This window comes from Ascaphus truei, chromosome 7, assembly GCF_040206685.1.
Source record: "Ascaphus truei isolate aAscTru1 chromosome 7, aAscTru1.hap1, whole genome shotgun sequence".
In the NCBI taxonomy this organism is placed as follows: domain Eukaryota; kingdom Metazoa; phylum Chordata; class Amphibia; order Anura; family Ascaphidae; genus Ascaphus; species Ascaphus truei.
The window spans coordinates 12,721,279-12,744,640 of NC_134489.1; the positions used below are offsets into that span (position 1 = coordinate 12,721,279).

The following is a 23,362-nucleotide window of genomic DNA, read 5'->3' on the forward strand; positions in this document are numbered from 1 at the left end:
AACGGAAAACATCCCCGAATTTTTTCGGGGATGTAGGAGGTTAAAAGGGGCCGCAGCTGTATGCTGTCTGCAATTCAGGGCCGTTAAAAAAAAAACAGAAATAAAATCCTCTAAACATTATGAAGGAAAAATTGTAAATACACAAGATATCACTATGCATTTTATAATATTGCTCTGCATGTTTATTATGCTGCTCTGTATATCAATATATTGCTTTGGATTTTATTATATTGTTCTGCCTGTTATTATATGCTGCTCTGCATGTTATTACATTGCTCTGCATGTTATTATACTGCTCTGTATGTTATTATACTGCTCTGTATGTTATTAAACGGCTCTGCATGTTATTATACTGCTCTGTATGTTATTATACTGCTCTGTATGTTATTAAACTGCTCTGCATGTTATTATACTGCTCTGTATGTTATTATACTGCTCTGTATGTTATTAAACTGCTCTGCATGTTATTATACTGCTCTGTGTGTTATTAAACTGCTCTGCATGTTATTATATTGCTCTATATGTTATTATACTGCTCTGTATGTTATTAAACTGCTCTGCGTGTTATTATATTGCTCTGTATGTTATTATACTGCTCTGTATGTTATTAAACTGCTCTGCATGTTATTATACTGCTCTGTATGTTATTATATTGCTCTGCATGTTATTATACTGCTCTGCATGTTATTATACTGCTCTACATGTTATTATACTGCTCTGTATGTTATTAAACTGCTCTACATGTTATTATATTGCTCTGCATGTTATTATACTGCTCTGTATGTTATTATACTGCTCTACATGTTATTATATTGCTCTGCCTGTTATTATATGCTGCTCTGCATGTTAGTATATTGCTCTGCGTGCTAATATATTGCTCTGGATGTTATACTGCTCGGTATGTTATTATATTGCTTTGCAATGCATTGCTGGGCCCCCTGGCAGCAAAGGACTTATAATTCATACTGACCAAATCAGGTCAGCATTTGCCTGCCCCTCTGTGCACTATGGTAACTGGACAAGGCAGCACTGCTGGAGAGGGAGCAGGTTACTGTAAGCCGCTCGTGGAAATTATTACAAGATGGTAATTACAGCAACAGCAGGTCTGGTTCTGCATGAGTGCGCTGCTCATCTCCAACTAGATCCTATGTCACAAGAATGTCTGGTGCCGAGACACCAATCAACCATTATTGTTATGATGCAGTGGTCCACTCAGCACTATCTGATTTTCACACCTGCAGATGCGTGTGTGTGTGTGTGTGTGTGTGTGTATATATATATATATATGTAACGGGTATTCACTGTGAATACAGACGCTACTACCTGCTGTGTATACCTGTGTGGCTCTCAGGAGCATAAGCCTCCGCTCGGGGAGCCTGGGGTACATACATATAACACAATCTCATGGTGCAACGCCTCCACCTGCGATGGCTCCCGCCAGAGGAGGAGTGGTTCCGCGCAGGATAACTATAGATATATATATATATATATATATATATATATATATATATATATATCACTCCACACACCGCATGTAAAACCAATGACTTTACTGTATAGCATGTACTTATTCATAAATCAACAGGTGTCCCTCTCTAGAGGAGACACTGACTACTGCGTCTCGCAGGACGCTCCCACCTACACCGGGTGATCCCACCCCGTGTCCAATAACCCCACACAATATGTCCCGCACCCTTAAAGGGAGATGATATGTGTGACTGCGCAGCCACTAGTCCCGTATTAATAATATATATATATATATATATATATATATATATATATATATATATATATATATATGTAGGATCGTTGGTGCATTTGTTGATGGTTACCTGCCGAGCACTCCAGTGCCCGGGCCTGCCAAGGAGCTTCACAAAGGATCCGAAGGCTGACGAATACAGGAACTACCGTCCGGGGCGATCCCACCCGGATGGTTGCTGCAGCGGCAGCGGAGGTCTGAGCCCAAACCTCTGGATGGACGTGCGGCGTCCGCTGTGTCCCTAACTGATTCTGTGTAGTAAGGGGAAGGGTCCCTAACCTGGGGCCTGTCCCTACAACACTCAAACTACTGGTGACTCAGGGCTATCTGGGGCCTAGGGGGCTGCTGGCCTAGTGCAGGGAGTCACTGATTCCTGCACCCTACCTCCTTCCCCTAGCTGCTCCTGACGCCGACTAACGTGCTCCTAAACCCTGCGAAATGTATCTATCCCTGAGCACGGAGATACTGTAGCTGTATTGGCTCCCTGGGGTCACGTAGGGTGCTCCTAAGGCTCATGGGAGATGTAGTCCCTTCTGTGAGCCCTCTCCTGATTGGCCCTCGTTCGCGCGCGTCTCCTGCGCATGCGCAAACTTCCCTGCTGGCCACCGCACCAAGATCTGCACTGCGCATGCGCCAACAATTAGAAGATGGCAACGCCCTCACCGCCCTTCTTCGGGAGCGCCGGGAGCCCTAACAACGCGATCGCGGGCCTGGCAACCGGCCGCACGCGTCCCTGGCAACCCCCGAGCAGGATCCTCGCCGCCCCCACTCTTCCAATCGGCCAACGGGACTGCCATTGGGCTCGGCAGCACCCGCGATCGCCAGGAAGGTGAGGGGGGCTTGGCAGGCAGGGGGGACCTGGCTACATGTATGTATGTATGTATGTATGTATATATATATATATGTATATATGTATGTATGTGTGTATGTATGTATGTGTGTGTGTATGTATGTATGTATGTATGTATGTATGTATATATATGTATATATGTATGTATGTATGTATGTATGTATGTATGTATGTATATATATGTATATATGTATGTATGTATGTATGTATGTATGTATGTATGTATGTATGTATGTATGTATGTATATATATATATGAGAAACTGTACATAATACCGCGCTAACATTTTTTGACGGGACAGGGGCTAAACAAGAGAATGAATCTGCATCGCCACAACATCACACGCGGAACAAGAGCCAGTCCTGTCGGCGAACATTTATCTGACTCTGGCCACAAGATGAACGATCTGATGGTGGCCATACTCATACTGATCTCCTCCTGGTTGTAATCCCGTGAGAGTCCGTGTCCACCAGTACTGTAGGATACTGACACGGTAATCAGACTTCCTGCATCAAGATTCCAAACGTGATGGAGGACGGACAGGCTCCAAATCGAGCAAAAGATGGAATTGCTCAAAGTATGAATGATAACAATAAAAAAGCCCAGTGCTAGCTACTAAGAGGAGATCAGGTGCGCGCGCACCCTTCCGGTATCCACGACAGGAGTGTGTTGGACACCACACACGGTACATATCTACGGAGGCTCCATCGGGTGACAGTAAAGACTCCATTTATTGTCTGATTTTATTTTGCACAATGTAAGTGTCCGTGATTCACCTGCACGTTTATTTTATTATTAAATGACAGTATTACGCTATGGGAGCCGCGCTGTCTTCTTTTCGTTCTACAGATTAAGAGGAAGGTGGTTTTTTCCTGAAGACCGGCAGCGACACCCAGTAGCTGTTTTATTTTTTATTTCATTTTTTCACCGTATCTCTTGGGGCTTTTTTAACCCTTTCCTTTCCCCATTCCCTCCCTTTTTAATTACCCTCCCCTGCCAGTGTTTGTGTTGTATGAACTTCCATGTTTTATCCCTAGTAGTCACTTTGTATACACTAGTACTAGTGGTTTCAATGTGGACATTTATCTGTGTGCAATTATCACCCCTGTGGTCTGGTATTCCGGCTAGCGCAGCAGTGTGTTTTTTTGCTCTTTTTTTCTTGATATATATATATATATATTATTAAGGTTATGGTGGGTAAAAAAAGTGACTAAAACCCTCCACAGTAAAGCATAAAGCAACTGTAAATATTCCTATATATTCATTTGCATGTCTTAGACAGGTCTGCAACCCTGTCTTTCACCTTTATCACCCAGCACTTCCACTGTAGCAAGGGATTCTGGGAAATGACATGCAAATGAGCACACAGCGCCACCTTTTATCTCATGCTCACATTACATGTCATTATCAGTGTGGTGCAGGTACAGGGGGAGGGAATCACAGTGTGGTGCAGGTACAGGGGGGGGAATCACAGTGTGGTGCAGGTACAGGGGGAGGGAATCACAGTGTGGTGCAGGTACAGGGGGAGGGAATCACAGTGAGGTGCAGGTACAGGGGGAGGGAATCACAGTGTGGTGCAGGCACAGGGGGAGGGAATCACAGTGGGGTGCAGGTACATGGGGAGGGAATCACAGTGTGGTGCAGGTACGGGGGAGGGAATCACAGTGTGGTGCAGGTACGGGGGAGGGAATCACAGTGAGGTGCAGGTACAGGGGGAGGGAATCACAGTGAGGTGCAGGTACAGGGGGAGGGAATCACAGTGTGGTGCAGGTACGGGGGAGGGAATCACAGTGAGGTGCAGGTACGGGGGAGGGAATCACAGTGTGGCGCAGGTACAGGGGGAGGGAATCACAGTGAGGTGCAGGTACAGGGGGAGGGAATCACAGTGAGGTGCAGGTACAGGGGGAGGGAATCACAGTGTAGTACAGGTACAGGGGGAGGGAATCACAGTGGGGTGCAGGTACAGGGGGAGGGAATTACAGTGTGGTGCAGGCACAGGGGGAGGGAATCACAGTGGGGTGCAGGTACAGGGGGAGGGAATCACAGTGAGGTGCAGGTACAGGGGGAGGGAATCACAGTGGGGTGCAGGTACAGGGGGAGGGAATCACAGTGTGGTGCAGGTACAGGGGGAGGGAATCACAGTGAGGTGCAGGTACAGGGGGAGGGAATCACAGTGTGGTGCAGGCACAGGGGGAGGGAATCACAGTGTGGTGCAGGTACAGGGGGAGGGAATCACAGTGAGGTGCAGGTACAGGGGGAGGGAATCACAGTGTAGTACAGGTACAGGGGGAGGGAATCACAGTGGGGTGCAGGTACAGGGGGAGGGAATCACAGTGTGGTGCAGGCACAGGGGGAGGGAATCACAGTGGGGTGCAGGTACAGGGGGAGGGAATCACAGTGAGGTGCAGGTACAGGGGGAGGGAATCACAGTGGGGTGCAGGTACAGGGGGAGGGAATCACAGTGGGGTGCAGGTACAGGGGGAGGGAATCACAGTGGGGTGCAGGTACAGGGGGAGGGAATTACAGTGGGGTGCAGGTACAGGGGGAGGGAATCACAGTGAGGTGCACGTACAGGGGGAGGGAATCACAGTGGGGTGCAGGTACAGGGGGAGGGAATCACAGTGGGGTGCAGGTACAGGGGGAGGGAATCACAGTGGGGTGCAGGTACAGGGGGAGGGAATCACAGTGGGGTGCAGGTACAGGGGGAGGGAATCACAGTGGGTGCAGGTACAGGGGGAGGGAATCACAGTGGGGTGCAGGTACAGGGGGAGGGAATCACAGTGAGGTGCAGGTACAGGGGGAGGGAATCACAGTGGGGTGCAGGTACAGGGGGAGGGAATCACAGTGAGGTGCAGGTACAGGGGGAGGGAATCACAGTGGGGTGCAGGTACGGGGGAGGGAATCACAGTGTGGTGCAGGTACAGGGGGGGGAATCACAGTGTGGTGCAGGTACAGGGGGAGGGAATCACAGTGAGGTGCAGGTACAGGGGGAGGGAATCACAGTGTGGTGCAGGTACAGGGGGAGGGAATCACAGTGTGGTGCAGGTACGGGGGAGGGAATCACAGTGGGGTGCAGGTACAGGGGGAGGGAATCACAGTGGGGTGCAGGTACAGGGGGAGGGAATCACAGTGTGGTGCAGGTACAGGGGGAGGGAATCACAGTGAGGTGCAGGTACAGGGGGAGGGAATCACAGTGTGGTGCAGGCACAGGGGGAGGGAATCCCAGTGAGGTGCAGGTACAGGGGGAGGGAATCACAGTGTGGTGCAGGTACCGTGGGGGGGGGGGGAATCACAGTGTGGTGCAGGTACAGGGGGAGGGAATCACAGTGTGGTGCAGGTACAGGGGGAGGGAATCACAGTGAGGTGCAGGTACAGGGGGAGGAAATCACAGTGGGGTGCAGGTACAGGGGGAGGGAATTACAGTGGGGTGCAGGTACAGGGGGAGGGAATCACAGTGGGGTGCAGGTACAGGGGGAGAGAATCACAGTGTGGTGCAGGTACAGGGGAGGGAATCACAGTGAGGTGCAGGTACAGGGGGAGGGAATCACAGTGAGGTGCAAGTACAGTGGGAGGGAATCACAGTGTGGTGCAGGTGCAGGGGGGGGAATCACAGTGGGGTGCAGGTACAGGGGGAGGGAATTACAGAGGGGTGCAGGTACAGGGGGATGGAATCACAGTGTGGTGCAGGTGCAGGGGGAGGGAATCATAGTGTGGTGCAGGTACAGGGGGAGGGAATCACAGTGAGGTGCAAGTACAGTGGGAGGGAATCATAGTGTGGTGCAGGTACAGGGGGAGGGAATCACAGTGTGGTGCAGGTACAGGGGGAGGGAATCACAGTGTGGTGCAGGTACAGGGGGAGGGAATCACAGTGTGGTGCAGGTACAGGGGGAGGGAATCACAGTGTGGTGCAGGTACAGGGGGAGGGAATCATAGTGTGGTGCAGGTACAGTGGGAGGGAATCACAGTGTGGTGCATGCACAGGGGGAGGGAATCACAGTGTGGCAGGTACAGGGGGAGGGAATCACAGTGGGGTGCAGGTACATGGGGAGGGAATCACAGTGTGGTGCAGGTACGGGGGAGGGAATCACAGTGTGGTGCAGGTACGGGGGAGGGAATCACAGTGAGGTGCAGGTACAGGGGGAGGGAATCACAGTGAGGTGCAGGTACAGGGGGAGGGAATCACAGTGAGGTGCAGGTACAGGGGGAGGGAATCACAGTGTGGTGCAGGTACGGGGGAGGGAATCACAGTGAGGTGCAGGTACGGGGGAGGGAATCACAGTGTGGCGCAGGTACAGGGGGAGGGAATCACAGTGAGGTGCAGGTACAGGGGGAGGGAATCACAGTGAGGTGCAGGTACAGGGGGAGGGAATCACAGTGTAGTACAGGGGGAGGGAATCACAGTGGGGTGCAGGTACAGGGGGAGGGAATCACAGTGTGGTGCAGGTACAGGGGGAGGGAATCACAGTGTGGTGCAGGTACAGGGGGGGGAATCACAGTGTGGTGCAGGTACAGGGGGAGGGAATCACAGTGTGGTGCAGGCACAGGGGGAGGGAATCACAGTGGGGTGCAGGTACAGGGGGAGGGAATCACAGTGAGGTGCAGGTACAGGGGGAGGGAATCACAGTGGGGTGCAGGTACAGGGGGGGGAATCACAGTGTGGTGCAGGTACAGGGGGAGGGAATCACAGTGTGGTGCAGGCACAGGGGGAGGGAATCACAGTGGGGTGCAGGTACAGGGGGAGGGAATCACAGTGAGGTGCAGGTACAGGGGGAGGGAATCACAGTGGGGTGCAGGTACAGGGGGAGGGAATCACAGTGGGGTGCAGGTACAGGGGGAGGGAATCACAGTGGGGTGCAGGTACAGGGGGAGGGAATTACAGTGGGGTGCAGGTACAGGGGGAGGGAATCACAGTGAGGTGCACGTACAGGGGGAGGGAATCACAGTGGGGTGCAGGTACAGGGGGAGGGAATCACAGTGGGGTGCAGGTACAGGGGGAGGGAATCACAGTGGGGTGCAGGTACAGGGGGAGGGAATCACAGTGGGGTGCAGGTACAGGGGGAGGGAATCACAGTGGGGTGCAGGTACAGGGGGAGGGAATCACAGTGGGGTGCAGGTACAGGGGGAGGGAATCACAGTGAGGTGCAGGTACAGGGGGAGGGAATCACAGTGGGGTGCAGGTACAGGGGGAGGGAATCACAGTGAGGTGCAGGTACAGGGGGAGGGAATCACAGTGGGGTGCAGGTACGGGGGAGGGAATCACAGTGTGGTGCAGGTACAGGGGGGGGAATCACAGTGTGGTGCAGGTACAGGGGGAGGGAATCACAGTGAGGTGCAGGTACAGGGGGAGGGAATCACAGTGTGGTGCAGGTACAGGGGGAGGGAATCACAGTGTGGTGCAGGTACGGGGGAGGGAATCACAGTGGGGTGCAGGTACAGGGGGAGGGAATCACAGTGGGGTGCAGGTACAGGGGGAGGGAATCACAGTGTGGTGCAGGTACAGGGGGAGGGAATCACAGTGAGGTGCAGGTACAGGGGGAGGGAATCACAGTGTGGTGCAGGCACAGGGGGAGGGAATCCCAGTGAGGTGCAGGTACAGGGGGAGGGAATCACAGTGTGGTGCAGGTACCGGGGGGGGGGAATCACAGTGTGGTGCAGGTACAGGGGGAGGGAATCACAGTGTGGTGCATGTACAGGGGGAGGGAATCACAGTGAGGTGCAGGTACAGGGGGAGGAAATCACAGTGGGGTGCAGGTACAGGGGAGGGAATTACAGTGGGGTGCAGGTACAGGGGGAGGGAATCACAGTGGGGTGCAGGTACAGGGGGAGAGAATCACAGTGTGGTGCAGGTACAGGGGGAGGGAATCACAGTGAGGTGCAGGTACAGGGGGAGGGAATCACAGTGAGGTGCAAGTACAGTGGGAGGGAATCACAGTGTGGTGCTGGTGCAGGGGGGGGAATCACAGTGGGGTGCAGGTACAGGGGGAGGGAATTACAGTGGGGTGCAGGTACAGGGGGATGGAATCACAGTGTGGTGCAGGTGCAGGGGGAGGGAATCATAGTGTGGTGCAGGTACAGGGGGAGGGAATCACAGTGAGGTGCAAGTACAGTGGGAGGGAATCACAGTGTGGTGCAGGTACAGGGGGAGGGAATCACAGTGTGGTGCAGGTACAGGGGGAGGGAATCACAGTGTGGTGCAGGTACAGGGGGAGGGAATCACAGTGTGGTGCAGGTACAGGGGGAGGGAATCACAGTGTGGTGCAGGTACAGGGGGAGGGAATCATAGTGTGGTGCAGGTACAGTGGGAGGGAATCACAGTGTGGTGCATACACAGGGGGAGGGAATCACAGTGTGGTGCAGGTACAGGGGGAGGGAATCACAGTGGGGTGCAGGTACATGGGGAGGGAATCACAGTGTGGTGCAGGTACGGGGGAGGGAATCACAGTGTGGTGCAGGTACGGGGGAGGGAATCACAGTGAGGTGCAGGTACAGGGGGAGGGAATCACAGTGAGGTGCAGGTACAGGGGGAGGGAATCACAGTGAGGTGCAGGTACAGGGGGAGGGAATCACAGTGTGGTGCAGGTACGGGGGAGGGAATCACAGTGAGGTGCAGGTACGGGGGAGGGAATCACAGTGTGGCGCAGGTACAGGGGGAGGGAATCACAGTGAGGTGCAGGTACAGGGGGAGGGAATCACAGTGAGGTGCAGGTACAGGGGGAGGGAATCACAGTGTAGTACAGGTACAGGGGGAGGGAATCACAGTGGGGTGCAGGTACAGGGGGAGGGAATTACAGTGTGGTGCAGGTACAGGGGGAGGGAATCACAGTGTGGTGCAGGTACAGGGGGGGGAATCACAGTGTGGTGCAGGTACAGGGGGAGGGAATCACAGTGTGGTGCAGGCACAGGGGGAGGGAATCACAGTGGGGTGCAGGTACAGGGAGAGGGAATCACAGTGAGGTGCAGGTACAGGGGGAGGGAATCACAGTGGGGTGCAGGTACAGGGGGAGGGAATCACAGTGGGGTGCAGGTACAGGGGGAGGGAATCACAGTGGGGTGCAGGTACAGGGGGAGGGAATTACAGTGGGGTGCAGGTACAGGGGGAGGGAATCACAGTGAGGTGCACGTACAGGGGGAGGGAATCATAGTGTGGTGCAGGTACAGGGGGAGGGAATCACAGTGAGGTGCAGGTACAGGGGGAGGGAATCACAGTGGGGTGCAGGTACAGGGGGAGGTATCACAGTGGGGTGCAGGTACAGGGGGAGGGAATCACAGTGCGATGCAGGTACAGGGGGAGGGAATCACAGTGAGGTGCAGGTACAGAGGGGAGGGAATCACAGTGCGATGCAGGTACAGGGGGAGGGAATCACAGTGAGGCGCAGGTACAGGGGGAGGGAATCACAGTGTGGTGCAGGTACAGGGGGAGGGAATCACAGTGAGGTGCAGGTACAGGGGGAGGGAATCACAGTGAGGTGCAGGTACAGGGGGAGGGAATCACAGTGAGGTGCAGGTACAGGGGGAGGGAATCACAGTCTGGTGCAGGTACAGGGGGAGGGAATCACAGTGTGGTGCAGATACAGGGGGAGGGTATCACAGTGTGGTGCAGGTACAGGGGGAGGGAATCCCAGTGTGGTGCAGGTACAGGGGAGGGAATCACAGTGGGGTGCAGGTACAGAGGGGAGGGAATCACAGTGTGGTGCAGGTACAGGGGGAGGGAATCACAGTGTGGTGCAGGTACAGGGGGAGGGAATCACAGTGTGGTGCAGGCACAGGGGGAGGGAATCACAGTGTGGTGCAGGTACAGGGGGAGCGAATCACAGTGTGGTGCAGGTACAGGGGGAGGGAAACACAGTGTGGTGCAGGTACAGGGGGAGGGAATCACAGTGTGGTGCAGGTACAGGGGGGGGGAATCACAGTGAGGTGCAGGTACAGGGGGGGGAATCACAGTGTGGTGCAGGTACAGGGGGAGGGAAACACAGTGTGGTGCAGGTACAGGGGGAGGGAATCACAGTGTGGTGCAGGTACAGGGGGAGGGAATCACAGTGTGGTATAGGTACAGGGGGGGGGGGGGACATGCCACAGCAGTGCCGGGAGATGTGCTGCCAGCAGGGGGGGGGGGGGGAGGGAGGGGCAGCGGACATGTTCCGGCAGAGGGGAGAGACACACACACACACACACATATATACACACACACACACAGACAAATCTCACCCGCACTACATCCAGCAGCAGGGGGAAGGGGGGGTGGGGACATGTATTCAATATTACATTCCCCGGGCGGTAGTATCCCTTTTGGGACTTAAACATTGGGTTAATATCCACCTGTTGGACATAATACATTTGGTTTAGTTTTTTTTGCTTTTCCCGTGTGAAGCTGTATTTGGATCACTTTTGTGCTCTATACTGATTTTATCTAATCTCTTTTACCTGGCACCACGACAACCTCTGCTGAGGCCCCTTACACTGACCTAATATATAAATATGTATTATCGTTGTAGAGGTAAAAGTCATTAACTACATTCAGTGAATACTGAGGAAAGTACGATTAAGTGCTTTTTAACTCCATTTATATATGTGGGCATACACTTCATTAACCACACTTTGTATATCCTGTGCACTGTTTATTTTGTGTGCGCGCGCACGCCAGAAATTACTGGATAAAAGAAGCAGCCCACCGGATAGTCATGGAAAATGCGTTACTGTATATTGTGGTCCATACATGACACCATTTTCTTGGATCCACTATGGGACTTTCATCAGCTTTATGCACAACTTGACAAATACAAACATGTATAGGTACAAAACCAAAAATAAAAAGTGCAAAAGGCCTGCAAAAAAAAAAAACAGATTCAAAGGGAGGTTCTTTGTTGCTAATCAACTTTCACATAGTGCAATACCTACTGTAACCAATGCGTTAACCACATTGTGGCAACAGACATAATAAAGATAAGTACTAAAAATCCAGAAACATTTTCTATTAAGCGAATGTAATCACCAATATACAATGGAACATCTACTAACGAAATCTAGAATAAAAGGGCTGACATCCAGCACACTGGAGTGATGTACTGTACCAGAAGCAGAATGGAAAATACATTATTAATACTTGAAAAACATAACAAATATTCATTTTATTTTTTTACAGATCTGTGGAACGGCTCTGGGAAACAGGTTCGTCCTTGGTTTACTATGGCCGTTTCATAGCTGATATTATTATAATTTGGGATGGTGAGGAAGAGATTCTTAAGGGTATTTTTTTTAATAATTTAACTCCAACAATATGGGATTAATGTTCACATACAATATTAGTTCCAGTTCTATTGTTTTCTTACATTTTATGTTCTCTCTAGATGAGGAATGCAACATTAAAAAAAAAAAGTACCCATTTAAAATCTTTTGCTGTTAATAGCTATTTATATGCTATTAGCAGCCACTACAAAAAATAGCTCGACAATATACCCTTCGGTCAGTATAATAGAATAAAAAGAAACTGTTCCCCGGAGGCTGATTTAAAAAAAAACAAAAAAACAATCAAGGATTTTTAACAGATACATTTGTTGTGAAAGGTTATGATGGCAAAGCTTTTATCAGAAGCTTTCACATGGTCCAACGGGTGGATATAAATAAACAACCATCAGAATCAAAAAAATAGGAGCCAGTTTAGGGGAGATGTCTTTGGTAGAGTGACAAAATACTGTATGTGTCAAACTAATTCCAACTCCTTCTATGGGCAGTCACGGTCCCCCCAAATGTATCACTCAATTCAATCCATTTGCACATTAGGAAGTTACTCAATCTGCACTGGGAGGCTCTCTTATCTCGAGCCCCCATTTCCAAAACAGGCTCCGATTATTTTTTAAAAAGCTACTGTAGAAAAGGTATATTTTCTGTATATATGTATAATATATATATATATATATATATATTTTTTTTTAAACAGCAATCTCAAGCAGGTTGAGACATCTCTACTTGTACAACACTTTCCAATGCCAAAGGAAACTACCAGTGTGGTAGGAGTCGATGCATTACCTGTAGACAGTAGTCACTAAAGATGCATTCATTTCTCATAGTAATGGCGATGAATTCAAAGTCAGAGGACATATAATCTGCCTGACTACCCATGTAATATACTACTGTACTTGTGACATCAAATATGTTGGACACACGAACCTACTAGATTCTTGGATGGAGCATAGGCGTGTAACCCTCCCTGCCTGGCTCCTAGGGAGTTTACTTCGGTCTATAATATTTGGCTACTCAGCATAGTTTACCTAAATTAAGGGTGCTGGATTGAGGCAGCTGGTTGATGAGGTAGCAAGGGTGAAAATGATGGGCGCCAGGAATTTTTCTAGTACAACTCCAATCTTCATTCTGGTAGCCAAGCATGGGGACACATCACACACATACTCGACATAGATGTACGTTGCATTATATACTCTCTGTTACTCATGACACGGTACTGTGAAATCATGGATTTCTTCTTCCATTGGTAAGGGTAATTCTTTGAGTTGATGTTGAGGTGCACAGTGACTCCCAGTGTCATAAAACAGAGGGAATAGACCACAACATAGCACAGCTCTGTGAGTGATACTACTTTCAGATAGCTCACCCTCCAAGAGAGAGGTTAAGTGAACCTTATGCAGGTACAACAGTGGCTACAGATGCGCCATACTGTACCGTGAAGTGGTTGTAGGCTTAAAATACTTTGGCCAAAGAATTTAACTAAATGACCCATGCTTGAGAAAAGATATACAGTTAAGTATTTTACTATATAAAGTGTCATTAGATGTAGCACTAGGCCTTTTTGTCTCGTTATATATATATCCCAGTTCAACCCCGTTATAACGCGATCCGTTACAACGCGAATCCGCTTATCACGCGATGCAAGTAATAATAATGTGACCAATATTATTCACACTTGTGAGAACATAGTGCACAATCGAAGTACCAATCAGTGTTTCTAATGAAAGCACTGGAAGATTATCCCAAATAACTTCAGAGCGATGGAGCAGAACAACACATTAGTGTAGATCTTGGTTTACTAGAGAGGGGTAATAAGAGCCTTATGCAGGTACAGCAGTGGCTAGGGCCTACAGATGGGCCGTACCGTGATGTGGCTGTAGACTTAAAATATTTGGCCAAAGAATTTAACTAAATAAACTCTGCTTAAGAAAAGATATACGGTTAAGTACGTAACTATATAAAATGTCTAGTTAGATGTAGCACTAGGCATTTTTGTCTTTTTTTTATACATGAGGTCACAATCCCAGTAACCCTCCTTTTGACACGATACAGTATATGATGTGGTGGATTTGGGTTCTGAGCTTACAAGGTTTGTATGAGTTTATTAATTCCAGTTCATAAAACTGGAGGTTAGTGACCCCCCTCCTTCCTGTTTTAAAGCTCACGCATTTCACCTTTTAATTTGCAGTTCTTGCTAAGCACCTGTAAATTATTCGTCTAATTCAGATAGCTCACCCTCCAAGAGAGAGGTTAAGTGAACCTTATGCAGGTACAACAGTGGCTACAGATGCGCCATACTGTACCGTGAAGTGGTTGTAGGCTTAAAATACTTTGGCCAAATATAAGTTATAAAAAAAAAAAAATACTTTGGCCAAAGAATTTAACTAAATGACCCATGCTTGAGAAAAGATATACAGTTAAGTATTTTACTATATAAAGTGTCATTAGATGTAGCACTAGGCCTTTTTGTCTCTTGTTATATATATATATATATGTATATATGTGTGTGTGTGTATATATATATATATATATATATATATATATATATATATACACAGTTCAACCCTGTTATAATGCGATCTGTTACAACGCGATGTAAGCGTGGCTCACAATTTTCGTATTTATGAATACTTTACAACACTATTATTGGTGTCTTAAATATTTTATTGTACAATGCATACAATTGTACATTATTTCTAACGCGATCTGCTTATAACGTGATGTGATTCTTTGGACCCCAAGCAAAGCGTTATAAGGGGGTTGAGCTGTATATATATATATATATATATATATATATATATATATATATATATATATATATATATATATATATACCATATATATCATACTTTATATAAGTTATGGTGGGTGAAAAAGGCAACAAGTATGGTAAACCTACCCAGGTTGAAAATTGCAGAGCCAGTACAACCAGACTCACACTGGTGGGACCCAAAAGGTCAAAACAGCTGTCTGTGAGTGGTTTCACTGGCTTTGCATCTACTGTAATCCCATGCTGTGCTTAAAAGCTGTATGAACAGCGAGCATTAGCTTATAAGGGTTCCATGTAAAAATGGATTTCAGGCAAAAGGTGACACAGTGCTCATTTGCATGTCATTTTTATGAATCCCTTGCCGCAGTGGAAGCACTGTAGGTAATAATGGTGAAAGGCAGGGTTGCAGACAGCAGACCTGTCTAATACATGTGAATGTGCTCACAAGTGATCTTTGTACTATACACACACACACACACACACACACACACACACACACACACACACACACACACACACACACACACACACACACACACACACACACACACACACACACACACACACACACACACACACACACCCTTTTTCTGTTTGTTTAAAGTGGCAGGCTGAATAAAGCCATGGTTTAATTTCCCACAAATCGGTCTCCCTGAGTATGCACGTCTCTTACAAGGTGTGACCCAGAGAGGACCGAAACATTGGTTTTTGGTTTAAACTATAAATATTAATTTTTTGATACTCAAACTTGCACCTGTGGCAAAAAAAGGGTTAAGCATGGGTACATCTGTTTAATGTATGTATGTATATATGTATAGTTGCATTTTATAAGCGCCAACCCGGTACACAGAGCTTTCCAGTTTTTACAGCATTACAATAATGAAGCTAATTAGATTATTTATGCTCTGCTATCAGGGATCACACTTTAAATCAACGCTACATGAGGATAGCTGTGTATCCAGTAAGATAGACACCTGTATACAGATCACTGCATGTGTGCAGGTGAGATGTTATTAGCTGCAGTATAGAGCAGCCCTCCCGAGGCTTACCCTTTATCAGCACGATCAAATATAATTACACCATTTACTTTTCCATACTCTGAATGCCTTGCAGATAGATTTCTAGCTACCTTCAAAACATGAAGGGGAGGCGGGGGGGAGGGGGGGTTCCCTCCTTGTACGGTACACTGACTTTCTGTGAGCCCGGGTGCAGCAAATATTTAGCTAACTCAGATAATGTGCAGTGTTGTTAAAGGTGTAATTGCAGTCAAAATAAACTCTGAGCTAAACCCGTCATATAAATAGTGACCAATTAGACTCATGATGACCTAAAAGGTATTATTATTATTATTATTAAATCATCTTAATATCTACCGACGTCTAAACAATTGTATTTAAAGTATGGCCTGCTGTATTCGGGAGAATCTGTGGCTGTTTCCTCTCCCAGAATCCTCTGCTTGTCTTGTCCTTGCCCAAGTGAGGTGAATAACATCATCAGCCTGGTAAGAAAGTTTCACCTGCGTCTATCTGCCATGTTTCTCTATCCCCGGTGCGCTCTTAGACTGTAACCCATGACATGTGCCTGTCATTAGAACATTTTGATCTTTGGAGGGACTGAACCTTTAACAAATAAAACATACAGTATCACTGTCTTAGGTCACTCTGGTTCTATATAGGAATTACCATTTAAGCCACATGTCAGTTTGGTCCTATGTTGGACTGGCCCTTGCTTTCACACATTAAACATATAACTGTGGGGGACTTCCGGTGACGTCACCCGGTATGGACGGGTAAAAGAGGAGCTCCAGAGACCCGCGAGCTAATTCATGCAATAACCCACACTTTCCCCTAAAATTACCGGACTACTGTATATTAGTCTCCCCTGAAAGGTGAACCGAGGGGCAATGTCCAAAGCAAAAAGAACGGGCAACCAGGGAGTATCAAAGTACTTCTCGCCACCTCAAAGGGCTAAAGAGGGCACGATGGATCCTCAAGATGGCGCCGCGCCTCATGGCGCCTCGTTGCAATCGGGGGAAAAAACTCAGCCGAAAGAGCACCCTCCAACAAGCCCTGAACACCCCATAACCCGATCATACCTTGAGGAGCTACTTGCAGCAATGTCAGCAACACTCCAATCCTCCTTCCAAACGGAACTCAGGACAGCAGTGAGTGATATAAGAAAAGAAATCTCGGGGCTCACTGAAAAAACAACCACCCTAGAGAACAAGCTCACTGAATCCCTGCAACGACAGAGCGAAGCGGAAGAGGAGATAGGCCGCATAGGAGAGGAGGTTACCCTCCTTAAGGAGGGAATGGAGGATCAGGAAAATCGTGACCGGCGCCAAAACATTCGCGTCCGGAACGTTCCTGAATCAATCTCACAAGAACACCTCCGTCCCTATCTCCTGGAGCTCTTTACCTCGGTATGCGGGGAGCTGGAGGAAAGCGAGGTCGAGATCGACAGGGCCCATTGTGCCCTGGGACCCAAATCTGACGATCCCAAGCGGAGAAGGGACATTATAATAAAAATGCATAACTACACAACAAAAGAAAAGATTATTGCGGCCTGCCGGGACTTAGGCGAAATAAACTTTCAAAATGAAACCCTTCAGGTCTACAACGATCTCTCGAAGGCAACAAGGGATCGCAGACGGGAGCTTAAACCGCTGACTAGCCTGCTACGTGAGAAGGGGATCCAGTACCGATGGGGTTTCCCTAACAGACTCACGGTCAATAAAAACGGAAAGTTCCTGTCTCTGAGATATCCTGGGGACATGGCTCCCTTCGCCCGGGTGCTGGGTTTAACCCCGCCACAATCGCGGTCAGCGACCCACTCGGCCTCGGAGGGAACCGCAGGAGACCCACCTCGAACCTCCGAAAGGATTGCGGCCCATCACCCCAGAGACAAGTAATTGTCACCGCGGCATCCAAACAAGCTCCATCTACTGATCTATAAGAAGGGAAACATCACCACTTACCCTAAAGGACCCCCCACCGGGTTGAAGCACCGCAGGAGAACGAACCGCCGACCTTCCCTTGATGTTGGAGCAGGATATCTCCCCCGCGTGAAGCCACATGTCACCTGTTCCCGCGATGGTTCCTGAGAAGCCCAGTCCACCATCTGAAAGACCGAGCACCCGCTCAGCTCTGCACCATCGGAGGAGCCACCCCGAGCTGCAGGATCGCTGATCTTTCCACTCGCAGGACGGGAGGGGAAGCCTGTCTCCGGTCCTACGTCCCTCTGCTCCTGCGTTCTGCTATCCTCCCACAGTTCTGTGTTTCCGCCCCCCTTCCCCCGGTTGTTCCAGCTTCTCGAGGCGATGTTCCGTTCGATGGAGGGGGGGGTGGGAGCGGGGACTCCCAGTTTACCCCCAGTGCCCCGCTTGCCTGTTAACGGGTCATCGAACCCCGAGTCACATGGGGCTCGCCGACTTTTAAGGTCAAGGAGGATCGGAACCTTGGACGCTGAGCCGCCCGCTACCAGGTGCAGTCAAAACGTTTTAGTTGGTCTAGGTGACCTAAGTTATAAATTATAGTTATGTTCCGAAGTGTGTATGTAAAATGTTAAGTTGCCATATCTCAAACGCCACCCCATTCCCCCCCTCCCACCCAGCCACACTCACCCCCCCCACACACACTCACCCCCCCCCACACACGCACCCCCCCATGTTCCCCCCCTACCATGCATCCCCCACTCCCCCATCCCCCCCCCCCCACAATCAGAGACAAGTGCGCAGAGGGACCGATAAAGATACGCTCACTGGCTGTCAGAATGTTTAAAACACGCTAATATTGCATGACTGCACACTGAATGTATACTAAAAGGTCTGAAATGCGACTTTGGCCTCCCCCCCCTCTCCCTCCCCTCCCTCCCTCAGGAGAGGCAATATTTTGTTACGGTCTATAGTAGACCTCACTTCTACTATTCTCCATCTGCTGACCCTGTCCCAGCAGATCTTTGCTCTAACCTCCTCTATTCCCGCCCACCCCCTACCCCCTCAGCCCAATATTCCTGTCCCGAACAACAAAGGTGCTCATCCTACATGTTTGCGGAAACACAAACTAGACTTGGAACTACTGGATCACGACATCCCTAGTGGGAAAAGTAGAGGTCTTATGGATCTATATAAAAAAAGAGTCCGAATGGCTAGCCCAACCATGATTAAGTTAACCTCTCTCAATGTAAAAGGCCTCCAAAATAACAGGAAAAGGAGATTGGCCCTCCAAGATATGAAAAGGTCAGGGGGAGACATCGTATTCTTACAGGAGACCCACTTCACATCCCAAGACCCCCCAAATTTATTTTAAAAAGTGTTCCCAACGTGCTTTTTCGCATCATTCAGTAGTAAGAAAAGGGGAGTGGCTATCCTAATCAGACAAGGCACCCCATTCAATCATGGCAAAACAACAGCGGACCCAGAGGGTAGATTTTTAGTGGTATATGGCTCTCTAGCGGGCTCAGCAATTGTTCTGGTTAATGTGTACGCCCCGAACGAGAATCAAACGGAATTTTTACAAACTGTCCTCGAGGGCGTCGACCAGTGATATCTGTCATCGATGATAGTGGGAGGGGACCTAAACATGGTCTTAAACCCCACCGAGGACAGATCGACCACAACGGGTCCTCCTCGTACAACCCTCTCCCAGATCATAGGGAAAAGGTTCAGAGGAATCCTGAGCGATTTCTCACTGGTAGATGTGTGGAGATCCCAGCATTAGGGCCAGAGAGACTATACTTTTTACTCAGCACCTCACCAGACTAACTCTCGAATAGACCACTTCTTGGTCACCAAAAATGTGTTGGCGGCAACTATTAGCTCAAATATTGGCCCAATCACTTGGTCTGACCATGCCCCGATCACCTTGTCCCTATCAACCCCCTTTGAAAAAACAACAAATTATTCTTGGAGGTTAAATGACTCATTACTAAACCATCCTGAGATAGAAAGGGAGATCAGATCCTCACTTAAGGACTATTTCTTTTTTAACTCGGGGTCCGTTTCCTCCCCAGCAACCCTATGGGAAGCCCATAAGGCAACCATTAGAGGGAAATTCATTTCCATTGCGTCCCACAGGAAAAAAGTCCGCCAAAAGCTAGTCAAGGAGCTTACAGATAACATCAAAACAATAGAGCAAACCCATAAAGCTAACCCCTCAAAAAAAATATATAAAACATTGCTAGCAGCAAGAACAAAACTTAGACAAATTCAGTTGGAGGATGTGGAAAAGGCCCTCAAATGGACCAACCAACAATACTATGACAAGGGTAACAAGGCCGACAGACTCTTGGCCAGCAAACTGAGAGGGGTACAAAAAAGATCCCAAATTACGGCGATCAAGAGTAGGTCTGGTGAGATACAATATAGTGACAGCAAAATAGCAGCAGAATTCACACAATATTATACTGAACTCTACAACCTAAGATCTAAAAATGGCCGACCTGAACCGATAGCAACTGAACTAATAACGCAATATTTAGACAAATGTCAACTCCCCGCATTAACGGAGGAGGAAAACACAGTCCTCAATGCTGAGATTTCAAAAGAGGAACTGGAAGAGGCGGTCAAATCACTAAAAATAAGTCTCCTGGTCCTGACGGTTTCACTAATGTCTATTACAAGAGATTCTTGCCCACACTATCCACGCATCTCTTAAAAACATTTAACCATTTTATGGAAGGGAACCAAATCCCCCCATCAATGTCCCGTGCCAACCTGGCTATCATACATAAGGAAGGCAGAGACCCGATGCAATGTGGAAGCTATCGTCCAATCTCCCTTCTCAACAGTGATCTCAAATTATATAGTAAAATACTTGCAAATAGATTAAACCCCATCTTACCGAGACTAATAAATATTGATCAAGTAGGATTTGTCGCGGGCAGGCAGGCCTCAGACAACACTCGGAAGATAATTAACATTATTGAGCATGTCCACCTCACAGGGACCAAAGCATTACTGTTGAGCCTAGACGCAGAGAAGGCATTCGATAGAATAGATTGGCTATTCCTGGACCACACTATGCACAAATTTGGCTTTAAAGCCGCATATCTAGAGGGGTCCGTAGACTATACCAAAACCCGTCAGCAACGGTAAAATTACCAGGGGGCAGTAACCAGAAATTCGAGATCACGAACGGAACTCGGCAGGGATGCCCCCTGTCCCCTCTCCACTTTGCACTAACCATAGAACCCCTGGCATCTGCAATAAGAGCCAATAGAGACATCAAAGGAATAGAAATTGGGCACAGGCAGCACAAAATATCACTATTCGCAGACGATGTCATTTTAACCCTTACCCATCCCCAAACCTCCCTACCCAACCTCCAAAAAGAACTTCAGGATTTTGGAAAAATATCGGGGTATAAAATTAATAATGACAAATCGGAAGCCCTGAACTTAAGCCTGCCAGAGCCAGAGGTGAAACTCCTCAAACTAAACTTTAACTACCATTGGAGCTCCTCGTGTATCAAATATCTGGGAGTCAAGATATGAAGGACCTACCAATCCATATACCAACAAAATTACCCGGCCCTATTTCGGAAAATCAAACAAGATCTAGATAAATGGGGAGGATATCAAATATCATGGATCGGGAGAATGATCTCAGTTAAAATGAACATACTCCCGAGATTACTATACTACTTTCAGACTCTCCCGGTCCACATCCCTGGCTCAGAATTAAAGAACATTCAAAAACTAATCTTCCACTTTATTTGGCAGGGTATAAAACCCAGAGTTACCAGAACAGTTCTCTTGGCCTCAAGGGGGAGAGGAGGACTCGGCGTCCCAGATCACAAGATACTATCAAGCCGCCCAATTGCGGCAGGTAGTAGTCTGGAACGCTAACTCAAACCAATACTGCTGGCTAGATATAGAAATGTACTATGCCGGGACGCCTTCACTGCCGGCTTGCCTTTGGTCCCTGAGCAGGGAAGACATGCAGAATAGTAAATTCAAATTAGGCCCGATGAGACACACATGGGAGACATGGACGAAATGCAAATTCAAATTCAAGCTCACAGTACCTAATTCTCAACTCACACCAATCCACAAAAATCCAAAATTCCCACCTGGCTGTGAGCCCAGGCAATTCGATCAATTTAAAACAAAAAACATCAAGTGGTTGCTGACCTCCTGAGCCTTGGACAGTTCCTGAGTTACCAAAGCATACAAACCAAATATGAAATAGTAGGGCTGAACGTGTTCAAGTACCTACACATCCGACATTTTATCCAAACATTATCCCCAACGTTGGAATTTCCCCCTCTCACTGGTTTTGAGCGGCTCTGTAGAGAACCAGGCCACCAGAAAGGTCTCATAACGCAAATTTGCGCAGAACTGGAGAGGGCAACAGAAGCCCCCACCCACGAATATATGTTGCACTTGGCAGCAGAACTGAACATAGACATAGACCGAGAGGATTGGGAAAGTATTTGGGAAACAGCCTCAGGAACTTCCATATGTACCACAATCAAAGAAAATATATACAAGATACTGTTTCACTGGTATCTCACCCCAGCTAGAATAAATCAAATCTACCCCCTGGCTTCCGATCTATGCTGGAGAGGCTGCGGTCAAAAGGGGGACATGGCCCATATTTGGTGGACATGTCCGGAAATTCAGAAATACTGGGAAACTATACAAAAATTAATAGAAGAGGTCACAGACCTCACAATTCCCATTGACCCGCTGACCTACCTGCTGGCCAAGCCCTTAGAAACATTGGACCGACCAACAGGTAAATTAATCTCCTTCATTCTCACAGCGGCTAGATGTGCGGTGGCGGCCGCCTGGAAGAAGGTGTCTCCCTCCTCTAAACAAACAGTAAAAAAAAGGGTGCAAGAGGTGATGGAAATGGAGAAATTGTCAGCTTTTTTGAAAAGATCCACTGTCTCCTTCAATAAGACATGGGACCCATGGTTGACCCAAATGGCACCCCAACGCTGAAACACTATATAAGAAAAGAAAAGAAGCTAGATAGAATCGAGACCCTAGTAATAGAGACAGAGGAGAAAGGAAGTAACCCCCTCACCTCCCTCCCCACCCTCTTCCCCCTCTCCTCCCTTTTCTGTTTCAATACTCGCGCTCCCCCCGCAGCCCCCGGAGGGCCAGGGGAACGTTGAGACTTTTTTTGTTTTTCCCCCGATGATCACTTACAAAAATGAGGAAAACTTGTATTAGGCCATAATAATGTATGTGACTGTAACGCTGTGAAATGTATAAATGCCTAATAAAAAACTTTAAAACAAAAAAAAACATATAACTGTAATTCGGTCCCTTTGGCCCTACATACAGTAGGACTGCCAATTTAATCAAGTAACTATATTCCCTTTGTGATAACATTTGTACTGAATTCAGATAGCAATCAGCACAGGCACAGCTGGATCTAATAGTCAGCAGGACTCATTGACATGATAAAGAGACATGAAGAAAAGCTCTTGAGTAATATCACAGACACAGGACGGTCTGGGTGTCATAAATAAAACATAAATATGTTGTTATTTAGAGCAGTGTAACTGTAGTTACAAAAATAGGATTATAATGCTTCCATTAAGTCTAATAATGTAGTCTAAGAAGATGTAACAAATATTTTGGGAGTAATATAATACCATACAGAGCAGTATAATAATGGGCAGTGTAATATAATAAAATACAGGTAATAAAAGGGGGGGGGTTGAGTGCAACAGGTGAGTTGAGAGGGGGAGACGTAGAGGGGAGAGAGGGGGAAGAGAGAGAAAGGGAAGAG

The 23,362-nt window shown here is 48.1% G+C and overlaps 1 protein-coding gene across 6 annotated transcripts in view; it reads right to left on the reverse strand.

Moving 5' to 3' along the window:
- Positions 1 to 23,362, reverse strand: part of LOC142498722 (leucine-rich repeat and fibronectin type III domain-containing protein 1-like protein) — a 610,172-nt gene that overhangs the window by 296,349 nt on the left and 290,461 nt on the right. The gene's annotated exons all lie outside the window — the stretch shown is intronic.